This window comes from Talpa occidentalis, unplaced genomic scaffold (genome assembly GCF_014898055.3).
Source record: "Talpa occidentalis isolate TD23 unplaced genomic scaffold, MPIMG_talOcc4v2.1, whole genome shotgun sequence".
NCBI lineage: Eukaryota > Metazoa > Chordata > Mammalia > Eulipotyphla > Talpidae > Talpa > Talpa occidentalis.
This window is the reverse complement of record NW_026555331.1, coordinates 66178253-66194571: the sequence shown is the minus strand read 5'-3', so window position 1 is coordinate 66194571 and position 16319 is coordinate 66178253. Positions and strand designations below refer to the sequence as shown.

Genomic DNA, 16319 nt, shown 5'->3' with positions numbered 1-16319 from the left:
GGTCCTGGTTCTAAAATGCCGATGCGGGGATGTGCTCCCCTGCGTGCCCGGTCTTGAGAAAAATATTTTTGCAGGAAAAGTGTTTATAGGACTTAATTGAGAACATATAAAGGATCAAGCAAATCAACAGTACAAAGAAAAAAATCCAATAGAAAAAAATGGGCAAAAGAAGATGTACAAATACCCAGTAAGCTCAGAAAGAGGTGCTGAACATCATCAGTCATCAGGGAAATGCAGATTAAAAGCACAGTGAGGCTTATCTTACAACTTACTAGGACTAAACATATCAAATGTTGGCAAGGAAGTAAAGAAACTGGATCTCTACAGTAACACTACTGGTGGGAGTATAAAATATTATAGCTATTATGGAAAACTACTTAGCAATTTTTTGTAAGATTAATAAGTACAAATGTAACTTATGATCCAGCAATTCTTAAGAACTATGAAAACCTATGTTCACAAAAAAGGTGTGCACAAAGAATGTTCATAGCAGCTTCATTCATAATAGTCTTAAACTGGAAACAACTCAGGGCCTCCCCTGGTGGTGCAGCAGTTGAGTGCTGGGCTGCGAAGCTGCCCACAGCCTCTGCAGCATGAGTTCGATCCCTGGCCACTGGCGAGGGTCCCACATGGTGCAACAGACCTCTCCTGCCCCTCCCACTACTCCCCTCAGCAGTGTATTTCAGTCAGTCTGCCTGTTTTGTTCCCTGCTCTGGCTCTGGTGAATTCTCTCACCCTCCCACTCTTCTGACTGTACCCAGTGCTTGTATAAATAAATAAATAAATAAACAAATCTTTAAAAATAAATAAAATTTTTTAAAAATCTTAAAAAAAAAAAAAAAAGAAACCACAAGAATTTGCTCTCTGTTGAAATTTAAGAAGGGCTTGTCTTTCCCCTGTTCCCTTCCCTCCAAATCTAATCAGATGCCTCTGGGGAGAGTGTGAAGTTTGGCTGTATGATTTTATACAGACTGTGGGTGAGTTTGGTGAGTGGGGGAGTGATGTATCTACAGTTGGGAGAAGGAAAACAGAAACTACCTTGCTTTCCGATAGAGAACCAGTTGGAGAAGGCCTTACAAACAACAGGGATGGATGGTCCCATTAGACAGACGGACAGACCAAGCCCAAGGGACTAATGACACGCAGAGGTGTGTCAGAGTGGCGAGCCACACACTTATGAGAGGCAGCTCTTGAATAAACCTCATTTCCACATCCTGTGACTAGAATGTTGAGTGTATTTGCTTGGATTGGCTGTTGTTAAAAAATATGAATATCTTAGTAGAATGATGTTTAAATAAGGTTATTGGAAGTTAGAAGGGATTGGGGAAATTTTCCAGATGAGTTGATCTGAGGACAGCAGTAGGATGAGAGTAATGCAAGGGTTATTCTACATAAAGGGTATATCTACATAAATGTAGATAAGCAAGTGGGCCACTCTTTTAGCTATTCAATGCCTGGCCTACCCTACTTTCCCTTTCCTAGCAGGGGTCTTGGAAGTTTGCAGGTTTCTTTGTATTTAACTGCAGTCCTTGCTATGCAGTGATTCACTAAATTAAAAGTTGGTTGTCATGGGCAGTTAGACTGATTGCAGAAGCTTGAATGACCGACATCTTGCTGTCTTATTGACCATTACCCTGGGATGAAAGTGAAACAGACAATGGACACAGGGCTCCAGGAGACTTCTGATTTTAAAATATATATATATATATATATATATATATATATATATATATATATTCATTTTAGCATTAATTAACTTAAGATTTGCCTTGTCTTCAATGTTTGATCCTTCTGGGTTTCAGTTCATTCTTGGATTTGCTTATATAAACTGTCACAAGCCCTGGGCAATTTAGACTAATATGATTGTCTCTTTATCTTCAGATAATTATCTCAACTTTTTCCTCCCTTTGACTAAGTGGAGAAGTCTGGTAGAGATAGATAGAGGGATGAGAGAGAATAAGTGTGCTATTGGAACAAACTATGGTGATGTCTGTCTAAAATTGAATGGAATTCTAACATTAACTTCTGACATGAACATATTTGTATTAATTTCAAATGTTATATTTGTAGCTAATAATAACTTTTCTGTTTGTTTCTAAAAGTTAGACATAAGCCAACAAGCTGTTGGGCATGCTTGTATTATGATTGTCTTTTGTGCAGTCATTGTTACAGATCAGTGAGATAAACCAGCTAGTTAACTGATCCCCCTTTTTATTTTTCCCTTTTTAAAAAGTAAAAGCTACAGAAAGGATCTGGCCACATCTGAGGCTGTTTAGATTGTGTGGATTTTCTGGAAAACATCTTCATTATTCAGGGTGAGAAGTTGAAGGTTTATTTTTATGCATCCCTGTTTTTAGCTGCAGATCAACATTGCTGGCTCACAGTGGAAGCCCCTTTGTATGAAACATCCCTTATTGCCTTTGTCCCTGGAGCATTGCACATGCCAAATTATCATCCCTAATAGGTAGGCTGGCTTTCTGGAGAGAGGAAACATCTTGATAACTGCCTGAGATGTGTTATGTCAGAGAAAGTATGTCATGGATCCTCGACAGCTCACACAGGGCATGGCTAGGGGAGTGATGCCAAGTGGCAGTGCCTCCTGCTTACCTGTTCAGGGACTGTTGCCCATCATATTACCGAACTGTGTACACTGGGCTGCCATTTTTTTCAGAGACACTTACGCAGTGGTATTTAGTAACGACGTCAAATCTTTTCCTGTCTGACCAAGAAGATTATAGTGACTCAATGCTGGCTGGTCAACCTTAAAGATTAAATCGAGGACATTGGCTTAATGATTTTAACAGCTAGTGTAAAGGATTTCCCAAGTATGAGAATCACGATATAAAAGAGGTTTGGGAATTTTATTCTATCTTAAAGAGAAAGTAAGTAACATAGCTGACTCACAAGTAAGGCACATTTTCTGACAGTGCTTCTTAAAAATCAGCTTCACTTTTTAAAAGATTTAAAGTGAAATAAGGATATAGGCATCTAATAGAGAATAAACATATGCTAGTTGTAAAATGCCCTACTATATGAATGAATTATATGAACACACTGATTCTATGTTGGTAACTATGCAAGAATCATTATTTTATGATCATGATAATTAATTTCTCAGTTAAATTCTTTTGGATATAAGTCTTATTTGGTCTGGTGCAAGGTTTTTCAAATAATTCACACACATAAGAATCTCCTGGGCTACTTGTCTACAAGTGGGTTGTATCCTTAAGTCTTCAGTAGGGATGGAATGGGTCCTAGGCCCATGGAATTATTTTATGATTCCAAAGCCGATGGTTGTGGAGATGGGGACTCTTTAGCCAATCATTAAGCACCCCTGGATGTTGACAGAAGAGTTTTATGCACACACCTGCCGTGAGTAAAGAACCTTTTGCTGAACCATCTTTAATTCTACTTCGAGCATCCTAGAGAGGCGTACTGTTTTAAAAGAAGGGCGGAAAGCCCTGACATAATGACTATAAATCTTTAAAAATATGTTAAGTGGGAAAAAAAAAACAAACAACTCCTGCCTTGGACTTGTCGGGAATAAGTCTATGATGTCTGCTTGGGATTTTGCATCCCAGTTGAAAGTACCTGGTCTGGGGTGCTTTACAATTAAGCTCTGTGTCTTTGTTACTCCACCTGAAATGGGCAGAATGGGAACACGTGGTGGTGGGGCTGTGGCGCTGGTCAGGTAGGATGGAAAATGCCCCAGCAAGCTGCTTCCTGACCCTGAGCTCACTTGTCAAGCTGCATTTCCATGCTGGGCTGCTGCACCAGGTCAGAGGGAAAGAGTAGCATGAGCCTTAGCCTCACCTTTTTCTCATAGAGTGTAATTTTCCTCAGATTTAAAAAAGTTGTATCTTTCCTCTTTGAGGAGAATGAGGCAAATAATTTTATTTTTAAAATATTGAGACTAGGCTATGGATGAATAGAGAAGCAATTCAACAATACAGAAACTCCTTCTCTGTTGGGGTTTATTTTTCCTGCTGTTATTTTGGAAGGCAGCAATTGTATGAAGCTTCTTGGAAATCAAGAACACTGTGAAAGACGACAAATTCTGTCTTCATTGCCTTGTGAGTCTTTTTGTGTGTGTGTGTTGTTTTTTTTATTATATTAATTTTTTTTTTATTTTTTTACATCATTGTTCATTTAAAGTCTTAACCTTCTGGACTTTGATATTCTACAAGAATGTCATACTCAATGTACATAAAAGTAGATGCCCTATCAAAATCCCAATGGCTTTTCTTTTTCAGAAACAGGGAAGAATTCTAAAATTCATATGGAATCCCAAGGGCCTCTGAATACCCAAAATAATTTTGAAAAGGTAGAAAAATATTGGAAGACTCACACTTTCTGGTTTCAAAATGTATTGCAAAGCCACAGTAATCAAAATAGAGTGGTACTGATATAGAAACAAATAGGCTAATGGAATAGAACAGACAGTCCAAAAATCAATCCACAATATGCTCAAATGATCTTAGATAAAGGGATAAAACCACCTCCCAATGACAACAGCTTCATCAAGATTGATAGCTTTACTAAGGGTTGAATCAAAGAGATCTTGACCAATCTGCTGAAATTTGGACACCGACATGAATTGCTTGTCTTTTGTCACTTTTCTGACTTTCACATCTTACATGGGTTTTTGACATGGGGAAGTGGTCCTCCTGATTAGACCAGTGACAATTCCTTCAAACTGAGCCTACCCAGGTCAGCTTCATATTCAAATGCTTGGGTCCAAAAGCATCTACTGTAAGATATCACAAGTCAGTCTGCACAGATGTGGAGTGTTCACTCTTAGTCTTCTCAGCAATTTCCTGGACCCTTTGAAGTGCTGTGTCATATTTGGTCAAGTCAACCTTGTCTCTCTTTTGACCTTCACAATGTGTCCTCAAGGCCTGGCCAAAGTCTTCACTGCCTATAAAAGTGTCTTCATTGATGAACTTAACCTCAAATACTCCTTTCTGAATTTCCAGGACAGACATATCAAAAGTTCCACAACCTAAGTCACATGCAGCAGTTAATTTTTTTTTAAGATTTATTTATTTATGCATACAATAGCTAGGGTGTAGGCCAGAGGTGTGGGAGGTGAGAGGATTCACCAGAGACAGCTGAAGGGAGCAGCAGTGAGACAGGAAAAGTCTGCTGCGCCATGTGGGTTAGCTACCTGGCCGGGGATCGAACTCATGCTGCACTAGCTGAGGATTGCTTCATAGTGCTGATGCTTAACCCCCTGTGCCACCAGGAAGGCCCCAACCCTTAATTTTTTTTTTTAAGATTTAGTTATTTATTTATACAAGCACTGGGTACGTTTAGAATCGCGGGAGGGTTAGAGAATTCACCAGAGCCAGAGCGGGGAGCAGAACAAGCAGACAGACGAAGTACACTGCTGAGGAGAGCAGCGGGTGGCAGGAGAGGTCTGCGCACCATGTGGGACCCTGGCCAGCGGCCGGGGATGGAACTGGCACTGCAGAGGCTGCGGGCAGCTTCACAGCCCAGCGCTCAACCGCTGCGCCACCGGGGAGGCCCCCTAATACTTAATTTTTTCCTGTGTATCTAGACTATAGGCCAGAGCAGTAGCTGTGGGTTCATTGGTCACCCTCCACACACATTTAGTCCAGGTATTTGGCCAGCATTCTCAGTGGCAGTTTCTGAGAGTCAGTGAAATAAGCTGGGACTATGATCACAACATTTTTTTCTTTTTGCTGCATGTCCCAAGTAATTTCCTTCAGCTTCTTTCATCTTCATCAACACAAATGCTCCAATCTGACTGGGAGAATAGATTTGTCCATGACCTTCAACCCAGCTCATGGAGGAATGGACAGTACTTAGCAATATAGACTATGTTTCAGTGTTCTGAGATTCCTTCACATATTTCCATGGAGATTGGTTCTACCAGGTCCTGGAGCTTGATGGACACAGGGACAGAGTCATCCATGTCAAAATGTGGATTTTCAAAGGTTAGGGATAGCAGGAAGAAAGATGGATGAAAAATTCTGCTGACCTTGTAGGGCACAGAGCTGGAAGACAAAGGACCTGCAGGAAATGGAGGCGGCCTTAGGAGCCTGTAGCCTTCTTTGGGACCATCAAGACTCTTATTCTGTCTAGAATAGTAGTTTAATCAGCATGGAGATCTGCAAGAGTAGGTTTCTGCCCAGAATACTCTGAAAGAACTCATCAAGAGAAACTGTAGGAACAGGAAATAAATATGCACTTGAAAGAGCTACTGCTTTAATGCAATACTATTAAAAACACAAAAAGGAAAATGGATTTGGAAAAAAAAAATCAATCAACATATTTAGTCTGTGTTAAGCATTTGCAATAAATCAAGAATCTGTAAAGAATAGAAGATAAAATCAACCTAGTTTGACTTATACTACTCAGAGCAACACAAGATTATTTAAACATGATCTGGTCTACTTATAAAAATCCTGACCTATCTGATTGTCTTCATTATTTGTTCAAGAAATATGTACTGGGGCCTCCCTGTTGTTGCAAGGGGTTAAGACGCAGCACTATGAAGCTATCTGCAGCCTCTGCAGCAGGAGTTCCATCTCCAGCCAGGGAGGTGACCCACATGGTGCAGCAAACCTCTCCAGTTTCACCCGCTGCTCCCCTCAGCAGTGTATTTCAGTCAATCTGCCTATTCTGCTCCCCGCTCTGCCTCTGGTGAATCTGCTCACCAACACCCCCACCTCTGGCCTGTACCCCAGTTCTTGTATGCATAAATAAATAAATCTTTAAAAAAATATTTACTGAACAACTATGTAACAGTTTGACAATATTATAAAGGAAAACCAGCACCATTCCTTTCTCCATTGGTTTTCTGTCTAGGTGATTTCTTTGGAAGAAATCACTAAATCAAGGTAACTTGTAATGGGCAATAAAGTTAATTGATGCTATAGAATTTAGTGGAAGAGGAAACAACTGATCAGTAAAAGTGTGTGGGGGGGATTTGACTGACTGTTGGCCTTTCCCCTTCTGAGTCTCAGTGGATGACTCACCCTTCTCTCCTACTGTTAGTCCCAGCAGTGCTGAAATACATGTGTTCATCATGCAGGTCCTCTCACAGCAGGTCTTACAGCAGTGAATCCCTCATGTAGGGGCCGGACTGGGCACAGGTGCAGGTTTTCTGATCCCATGCAGACCGGGTAAAGGAGGAGTCAGAGTCCTCAGTGGTTTTGCAGGTCTTTTATTGGGGTTCACCAGGCATATGGCAGGCAGGGGTGCTGGCTGGGGGGCTGGGGAGCTGGCAGGCCTCCCAGCCCCCAGCAAGTCTTTACTCTATCTGGGCTCTCTGGCGTTCTCTGCTTCTGCGTCGGCTTCTCCTTCAGGTTCTGCTGCTGCTGGCTGGGGCTGCTAGCGTCCCCCCGTGACGCCGCCCTTAAAAGCACAGTCTTAGCTCAGCTGAATCCCATCTACCTATGCCCACACCCTATTCCAGGTGCCCGCCATCAGGCATGCATTCAGGACAAGGATCCATCATCTATCCTAATGGCGGAAGGGCAGAAAAGCCTGATATTTTCTTTACCCTACAGTCCACCCCCTCAGGGTTTTCTGCCATACAGTCTATACATATATATACACAATTTTCTAAGCAAACAAACAATGCAGCCATGGCCCACAAAAGCAAATACATCAAATATAACAAAATACAACAAAATACAACAGAACACAAATAAGTCCAGGCAGGGCACCAACCAAGTGCAAAAGACAATTATTGGTACCAGCAGATGAGCCACCAAATCTGCTGCTGAAGGCACTGCTCATACGAGGGAGGGGAATCACTCACGGCATCTACTATAACATACCAGGAGCCGTCAGGCTTCCTGGCCTTCTCTGGCTGTACTCTAGGCTACAAGGCACACATAGCATCCACCCCCAGGATGCACTAGCTCTGGGATTGGCAATTTTATTCTGTTGGGGGTAATCGCCAACCCTCAGGGTTTCTGTCTGCAGTCGCTCCAACACTCGGCCTTCATGGCCACCCATGCGACTCGCAGACCCCTGCACTCAGGCCAACCCACAGCACAAGCACATGGGTCGGGGATCCAAACTCTGCATTCGGCTTGGGCTCCACCCCAAGCCACGTTCCCCACCCGTCCCCCAAGGACAGGTTCCTCAGCTCCTCACCCTCACTCAAGAATGAGCAGGGCATCACCCACAGGTGATTTTACGAGACTCACAGTTCTTCAGCATACCCAGGCTGCTTAACAGCCGCTCAGGGCTTCTCAACTTAGCATCAGTACCAGCTTTTGCCACCTTAGTTGGCTTTTCTCCTCCACCTGGCTGCTGGGCATGCACAGGCTGCTTTTGGCCATCTAGGCCCACTGGCCACCCCCAGATTCCCATCTCCTGGGGTTTACAAACAAAACTGTTCCACCCCCAGGGTCCCAAAACATATCAACCTGCAAGGTCCTCCGCCTTCTGGCGGGATTGTCAGTCCTAGTCCATCAGTCCATCAGTTCAAGTCCATTGGCCTCTCCCTGCGTCAGCAACGGCCTGCTGCCTCAGGGGTCATTGGCTGGTCCTTTCCGGTGTCGTTGGCTGGTCCTCTTGGGCATCTTCTCCTCCATGTGAGGTCTTGTCCCACAGCTCCCGGACCGTATCCACCTTCTGTGCCGCCATGGCGCCTCCAGTGTCGTCACAGGCAAAGTCTGTTCTCCTTAGTCCCTCCAGGTCTTCGGAGGGCTCCAATACCCGTCTGCATGGATCCTGCCGACTTACGCCAATTGTAGGGGCCGGACTGGGCACAGGTGCAGGTTTTCTGATCCCATGCAGACCGGGTAAAGGAGGAGTCAGAGTCCTCAGTGGTTTTGCAGGTCTTTTATTGGGGTTCACCAGGCATATGGCAGGCAGGGGTGCTGGCTGGGGGGCTGGGGAGCTGGCAGGCCTCCCAGCCCCCAGCAAGTCTTTACTCTATCTGGGCTCTCTGGCGTTCTCTGCTTCTGCGTCGGCTTCTCCTTCAGGTTCTGCTGCTGCTGGCTGGGGCTGCTAGCGTCCCCCCGTGACGCCGCCCTTAAAAGCACAGTCTTAGCTCAGCTGAATCCCATCTACCTATGCCCACACCCTATTCCAGGTGCCCGCCATCAGGCATGCATTCAGGACAAGGATCCATCATCTATCCTAATGGCGGAAGGGCAGAAAAGCCTGATATTTTCTTTACCCTACACCTCACCTTAAAATGTTCATCCTTTTACCCTCCCCTTCAAAACATAAGGACTAGTTGTTAGAGACCGAAACTTCAAATCTCATCTTCAATGACAACTTCTCTGGGAGACTCTCTTGACCATGCATAGCTTGGTAAGGGACACTTCCCCCCTTTGTTTAATAATTTAATGAACTCCAGCAAACAAAATATCTGTATCTTTATTCAATTCCATAAAGATATTCTTGCATGATAAATTATTTAAGGTTCACTATATATACACAATTTCAGGACAAAGCCAGGTAATTCAGGATGTGCTGATCACTCAACTATTAACAAAGCTGGAATGGTGTCAGTGGTGTCCAGCAGAGTTTTACAGTCCCCTAAATGGAAGGGTGTAAAGGCAGGACTGGACACGGTGCAGGTTTTCTGATTCCATGCAGACCGGGTAAAGGAGGAGTCAGAGTCCTCAGTGGTTTTGCAGGCTTTTATTGGGATTACCAGGTACACAGCAGGCAGGGGTGCTTGGGGGCTGGGAGGCTGGCAGTCCTCCCAGCTCCAGCAAATCCACACACTCTCTGGGCTCTCTGGTGTTCTCTGCTTCTGCTTCTTTGCTTCTCTCTTGGCTTCTGCTGCTTCTCTCGGCTTCTCTTTCGGCTTCTCCTCGGCTTTCTGCTTGCGTCCCTGTGACGCCACCCTTAAAAGCACAGTCTTAGCCCATGTGAATCCCATCTACCTATGCCCACACCCTACTCCAGGTGCCTGCCATCAGGCATGCATTCAGGACCGCAAGGATCCATTATCTATCCTGATGGCGGGAGGGCAGAAAAGCCTGATATTTTTCCTTACCCTACAAAGGGCCATTAGCTTATGCAGCTCATCCCACTGTACTGAGTATAATATAATAATAATAAGTAATCTTAGCACACTGCATTGAGATCAGCAGTTTAAACGTGGGATTTACAGATAACACATCTAACAAAGGGTCGATATCCAAAACATATAAAGAGCTCAAACAACTCAACAAAAAGAAAGCAAAGAGCCCACTCAAAAAATGGGCAGAAGAACTTCTTCAAAGAAGACATTCAGATGGCCAATAAGAACATAAAAAGATGCTTGTCAGGACTTCCCATTAGAGAAATGCAAATCAAAATCAAAATGAGATAACACTTCACACCTGTGAGAATGATTCCTCTCAAAAAGACCAGAAACAACAGGTGTGGGTGATGGTGTGGAGAAAAAGGAAACTTCATACAACATTGGTGGTAATGTAGACTGGTCTAGCTTTTATGGAAAATTGTATGCATTGTCCTCAAAATATTAAAAAATAGGTCCTATATGATTCAGCAATTCTACTCCTAGGTATATGCCCAAAGAATTAAAAAACATTAATTAGAAGGTACTTATATATTCCTATATTCATTGCAGTGCTATTTTTAATAGCCATGTTATGGAAACAACCCAAGTGTTCAAGGATGATGAGTGAATTAAGATGTGGTGTATATATACACAATGGAATACTACTTCATTTTAAAAGAAGGTGAACTCTTATCATTTGTGACAACACAGTAGAACTTGAGAGGATAATGCTAATCAAAATAGGCCAAAAGGAAAAATTTGAATGTCTTGTGTCTTTACCTTTATGTAGACTATATAACAACAAAACAAAGGGTCAGTAAAAACCAAACCAATAATGAACCCTGGAATCTCACTGTAGGATTAATGGTACAGGGCGAGGGTGGAGGGGTGAGGGGGTAAAGGGGAATGGTGGAGAACAGTGGGGGGGGCACAATGGACTATGGTAGAGGACTGTGGGTGCTTGGTGGTGGGTGTGATGTGGTGCCATGCATCTGAAGAGGTGTAATCCAAGTCTCTGAATCACATACAGTGTTGTAAGTCAATGTTACCTCAAAAAAAAAAAAATGATGACGCCGAGAGAGTGAAAAACAGAGTAAATTCTCTACTTGGAGTCTCCATTACATCTTACTTTCTAAGGAACTATATTCTGATACTAATTATAACACCTTCTTAAATATTTGGTTTCTTCTTTTTATTGGTCCTTTTCTCATTCCCTGCAAATATGCTTAGTTTGAGCATATAAATTAAAAAGGTAAACAGGGCTTCCCTGGTAGTGCAAGGGGTTAAGTCTCAGCACTATCAAGCTATTAGCAGCCACTGCAGCATGAGTTCAATCCAGGCCAGGGAGGTGATCCACATGGTGCGGCAGACCTCTCTTGTCTCGCCTGCTGTTCCCCACTCAGCAGTGTATTTCAGTAGATCTGCCTGTTCTGCTCCCCAATCTGTCTCTGGTGAATCCTCTCACCCCTAAATTTCTGATTTACACTCCAGTTTTTGTATGTGTAACTATATTTTCAAAAAATAAACAAGTCTGCTGCAAGAAACAAAAAAAAAGAAGAAACAAAGAGATGGGTTCTGGGTGTATTTATTGCTAAAGAGTCTCATTGTTTCAATGGACAAAACTAGGAAATAATATATGCATGTGTGTGTGTTACATACATCCCTCCAACCTCTAACATACATCTCCTACCAATAAAAATGAATAGGGCTATATCCAACCACTTGAATGAATCCCACAAATATAACTTTGAATGAAGAAATTGGGTACAAAGAAATATGCGCTATAAGATTTCATTTATATAAAGTTTCCAAATAGTTATAACTCTAATGCTTAGTCTGAATTTTTTTCAGTGGTAAAACTATAAAGAAAGACTGGGAGAAATTACTATTAAAGTAAAAATATTAGTTATTTTTTGGGGGAAAGAGGGACCTTAATTGGGAAGGGGAAGATAAACAAAAACTTCAGCATCATCATTATCTTATTTTATTTTACTGAGGTAACAAAGGGTCAGTAAAAACCAAACCAATAAGGAACCCTGGAATCTCAGGGCGGGGCAGGGAGGGATAGTGGAGACTAAAGTGTGGAGGGGGCGCAAAGGACTATGGTAGAGGGCTAGGGTTGCTCTTTGAGCAGACATCTGAATGAAATGAGGGAAGGAGTCTGCTGAGCAGAGGGGAGAAGAAACATCCAGGCATAAGGATCAACAGGTTAGAAGACTGAAGTGAGTGAGGAACTGAGTGGAGACCGGAGTGGCTGGAGGAGGCGTCAGCCGTGTCCTGTTGAGACAGACATTTTAATTTGTTTAATTTCAAAGAGATGCCTTATAGACAATAATATTTATTAATTTTATTTTAAAAAATTATTTATTTTTGCATAGAAGAACTGGGGTGTAAGGCCGAAGTCGGGGAGCAAGAGGGCACACCAGAGACAGACTGGGGAGCAGAACAGGCAGATCTATTGTAATACACTGCTGAGGGGAGCAGCAGATGAGACAGGAGAGGTCTGCTGCACCATGTGGGTAGCTCCCTGGCCAGCCGGGATCAGGGATCAAACTCCTGTTGCAGTGGCTGCGAATAGCTTCACAGTGCTGTGCTTAACCCCTTGCACCACCAGGAAGGCCCCTGACAATAAAATTTATTAAAATATATTAAATGCTTAATGTACAGTGTTTTACCTATTATGTTATATCTAGTAATTAAAGTAACATGAAGGATATATAGGTTTTATTGTGGTATTTATAGTAGAATAGATGTAAATTTAAAACTTCTCCAAGTTATACTTCAGGTTCTTTATGCATAAGCAGAATAGTTAAAGTGCAAAAACACGAATAGGGAAGATACATAATTACTAAATTCCTGTGAGTACTTAGATCTGGGGAGGGAGGAACAGGCATGGGAGGAAGGTAGGTGAATGGGAATGGGGAAATTTCAAATGGATCTGTAATGTTCACTTTTTTATGTTTATGGTATATAAATAGTATAGAATGTTTGATTTTTGTTATTGCTTTGTATGTTGTATGTGTGTGTGTCACAAATTTGGACTCTAATATAATTCAGTCTAACTTCCAACCAGTGTTCATTGTGGTTGTTTCCCTCAAAATGAATACCTACCATTAAAGAAAAAGCTCACAATAAAAATGTACACTCCCAGTGCTTAGCAAAATGTACAGTGGAAATTGTCTCCCAGTCTCATTTATGGAAGGAGAATTCTCTTCCTCTTAAAGCAGTCGAGGTCCAAGAACCAAGTCTGACTTATATGATATGGCCATGTCACTGCAATGGATGTGACTTGTTGCACAGCAAGTGAGCTAATGGGCTGTAGGTGTTCACAGCTGGCAGTTAAGTTCCAGTAAACCCTGGGAAGCAGGCTGCAAGCAGGAGGCAAAATTTCCAAGGCAGCAGCAGTGTCCATAGCCTCTGTTGCTAGTGCAGAGCTAGTGTTATAGAGCAACCCCGATATTAAACGGGTTCCTGGCTGTGGGTCCTCACCCGCGCGCTTTAAAGGGACTTATGAATACTCTACTACAGACACACGCAAAAGGGTTAATAAAAGGTTTATTTACAAGAGAAAAAGAAATAAGGAAAATGTACAACTCAGGGAGAAAATAGGGAAATAAAGTCTTTAATGCGTCCTACCCGATCCGACGACCTGGAAACCCCAAAGTCACTCTCAGAGCTAGACGGACGCCGCGAGCTGGCCGAGGGCCCCAAAATGGAGAGAGCCCCCAAAGCCCACGTGTCTGCCTTTTGTATCCACCTGGCTGCTTAACCCCACCCTCAGGTCCCAGCCACCTTCCCTTTGGTGGTGATGGGATTTGGAGTTCCCAGTGTCTTTGGCTTTGACCTGGGGTGGGGGTGGAGTCCACAAAGCCTGTATGGAATTTGCTTTGGGACTGCCTTTTCCCCCTAACAATTCCCCCCTTTCACTTTTTGCCACCATTTCCATGGTGATGAAGATCAAATATATGGAGGTTGGGATGCAGTCTCAGATGAACGTTTTGTCAGGTTCCAGTGTGAAAGAAAACCAGTCTCTCCAGGTATTTGTCCATTGTGGAAAGCAAAAGTCCTCCACTCCAGGAAAAAATAGTTCATCAGTTTAAGCCAAAAAAAATCTGGAGGCGTTAGCCAAAACAAGTCAGCAGATATGTAAAAATTTCAGGAAAAAAAATCTTAAAATGGTTCAACTGATGTAAAAACACAAATTTTCTCAACCTTGATCCCAAACTTTTAACAGCAAAGCAAAAGTTTGCAAACTAGATCTACTTTTAAACCATTTTTCTATTTTTGCATAAAATCACAGAGTAGAAATAACTAACAGCAATTTTTGCTGGCTTTGTTGAAATATTCCATACAGGATCAGAGCGAACCGTTGGCATCTGGTCGATGCAGGCTTCAGGTATAAAGTTGGTCTCATCAGACTCCACCTGGGCTTTCCTCTTCTCGAGGGTACCAGGGCATTTTCGTTGGCCGGGTTGTCCAGTCCTGCCAATGGAGGCAAGCTTCCTCACCTTCTTTGGAGGTCTCTGGAACCCTACAAACAAGGCAAACAGGTTCTCCTCTTCTTGGTTCAGCTCTTTTTCAACTTTCTGGAAGAACTCCACACAAAGCCACACAATCAAACTCACGTCCAATTTTCGTTAAAACAGACAAAATCCCTATGGAAGTTATGCAAAAACAGACTCTGAAATAAGTAGCAAAAATTACTACCACTATTTGTATGCTGTGTTGGTATCAAGGGGAGAGAAAATGTGACAAGTTAGCTTTGCTGGAAAAAAATTACAACCTTTCTGCAGATCCTGGTTAGTCAAAACAAAACAAAACAAAACAAAAATTTCGTGGATTCAGGACAGAATGCATAAAAAAAAAAGTTCCAGTATTATGTCAAAGAAACCTTAGTAAATGTCAGGTGTATTTCCAGGTCTATTGAGTCCTTTGTAAGAAAGTTTTACTCTCAACAGTTCCATCAATAGGAATCTCTTGAGACCTTTTCTCCCTATATTTCCAGAAACAATTTCTGTAGATGTGAAACAATTGAATTATACAATATTACAAGGTGACAATCACCACTGACAATTTACATACATACCCGATACTACTGTTAACATATTGGACATACCAAAGTTTTTTACCATTTTCCCAAGTGACAATGCTTCCCTTCCAGTTTTACTTCATTAGGTAAAAGCCAAATAGAACAAATTTATGTAATGCTTTCCCAGGAGGAAAAGGAGAAACTTCGTGGAGTGTCTCAGGAGCTCTACTGAGGTTCCACAAAATTTCCTTGCATCAGTCAAATGACAGGCCACCAAATTTGTACTTGAATTTAGATTTCTGGGAAGCTTTGCCATAAATATCAGAAAAGTAACAGAAACAACAATATTCAATCTCTATGAAGGCACCGGCTTAGTTCAGTAGCACAATGTTGACAATCAAACCATAACTTTTTGTTTTTCTCATAACTGGAGACTCTTTTTTTCAACTTATACGGGCACCATGTATACCAATTTGTCGATCACTGGAGGTCAAGACGGTTAGACACAAGGACATACAGACAGACAACATACAGACACAAAGAGCTCTTTAGTTACCATTCATCACGCGTGGGATATCCCGTGCAACTGCAGTTTGTCTGATAGGCCAAAGTAATAATAAAAAAAAACAAGCAGGGTTAACAAAAAAACTTCAAAGAAAAAAAAACAAAAGTTGATAGGAAATAACAAAATCAAGATTAAAAACCTTTGTATGAAAGAAAAAAAATACTGTCAGCATATGCATGATCCTAGATGTCATTTCACATCTCCTAAACTTTGCAAGGAAAGAGATTGGTTAGAGCATGGTAGTTTTTTTCTTCTCAGGGTTTCTTCAGAAAAAAAAAAAACGAGTTCTTGGGTATCCTGCAACAATAACTGGAAAAAGAAGTCAGTAACATTCAAGTTTCTTTCTGTTTCTTAAATAAATATCTCAAGTCTTCAATGGGTTCACAAGACCAATGGGACTTCGTCTCTGGGTCCGTTCCTTCTGGCGCTTTCTTAACTCTGGAATGATGTACCCAGGGTTTTATTCCTGCAAGTTTCAGAGAAGTATGTGTGCTTAGCAAAACATCATATGGACCAGTCCATTTTTCTGACAACTGGTTTTGGGCATCCCCACTCTGCCAGGTCTTCAGTAAGACCTGATCTCCAGGTTTGAAGGGATGCAATGGTTGATCAGGAGGCATAGAGATTCTCGAGGTTGCAAAGTTATGAATTACTGTCAGAACCTCCTGGATGTGTTTCACATATTGTGTGATCCGGCAATCTTGAGCTATTTCCGGACT

At 42.2% G+C, this 16319-nt stretch overlaps 1 pseudogene; it reads right to left on the bottom strand.

Moving 5' to 3' along the window:
- Positions 1–4477: 4477 nt before the first annotated feature.
- LOC129145247 (stress-70 protein, mitochondrial-like) lies at positions 4478–5711 on the bottom strand (annotated as a pseudogene).
- Between the last annotated feature and the right edge of the window lie 10608 nt (positions 5712–16319).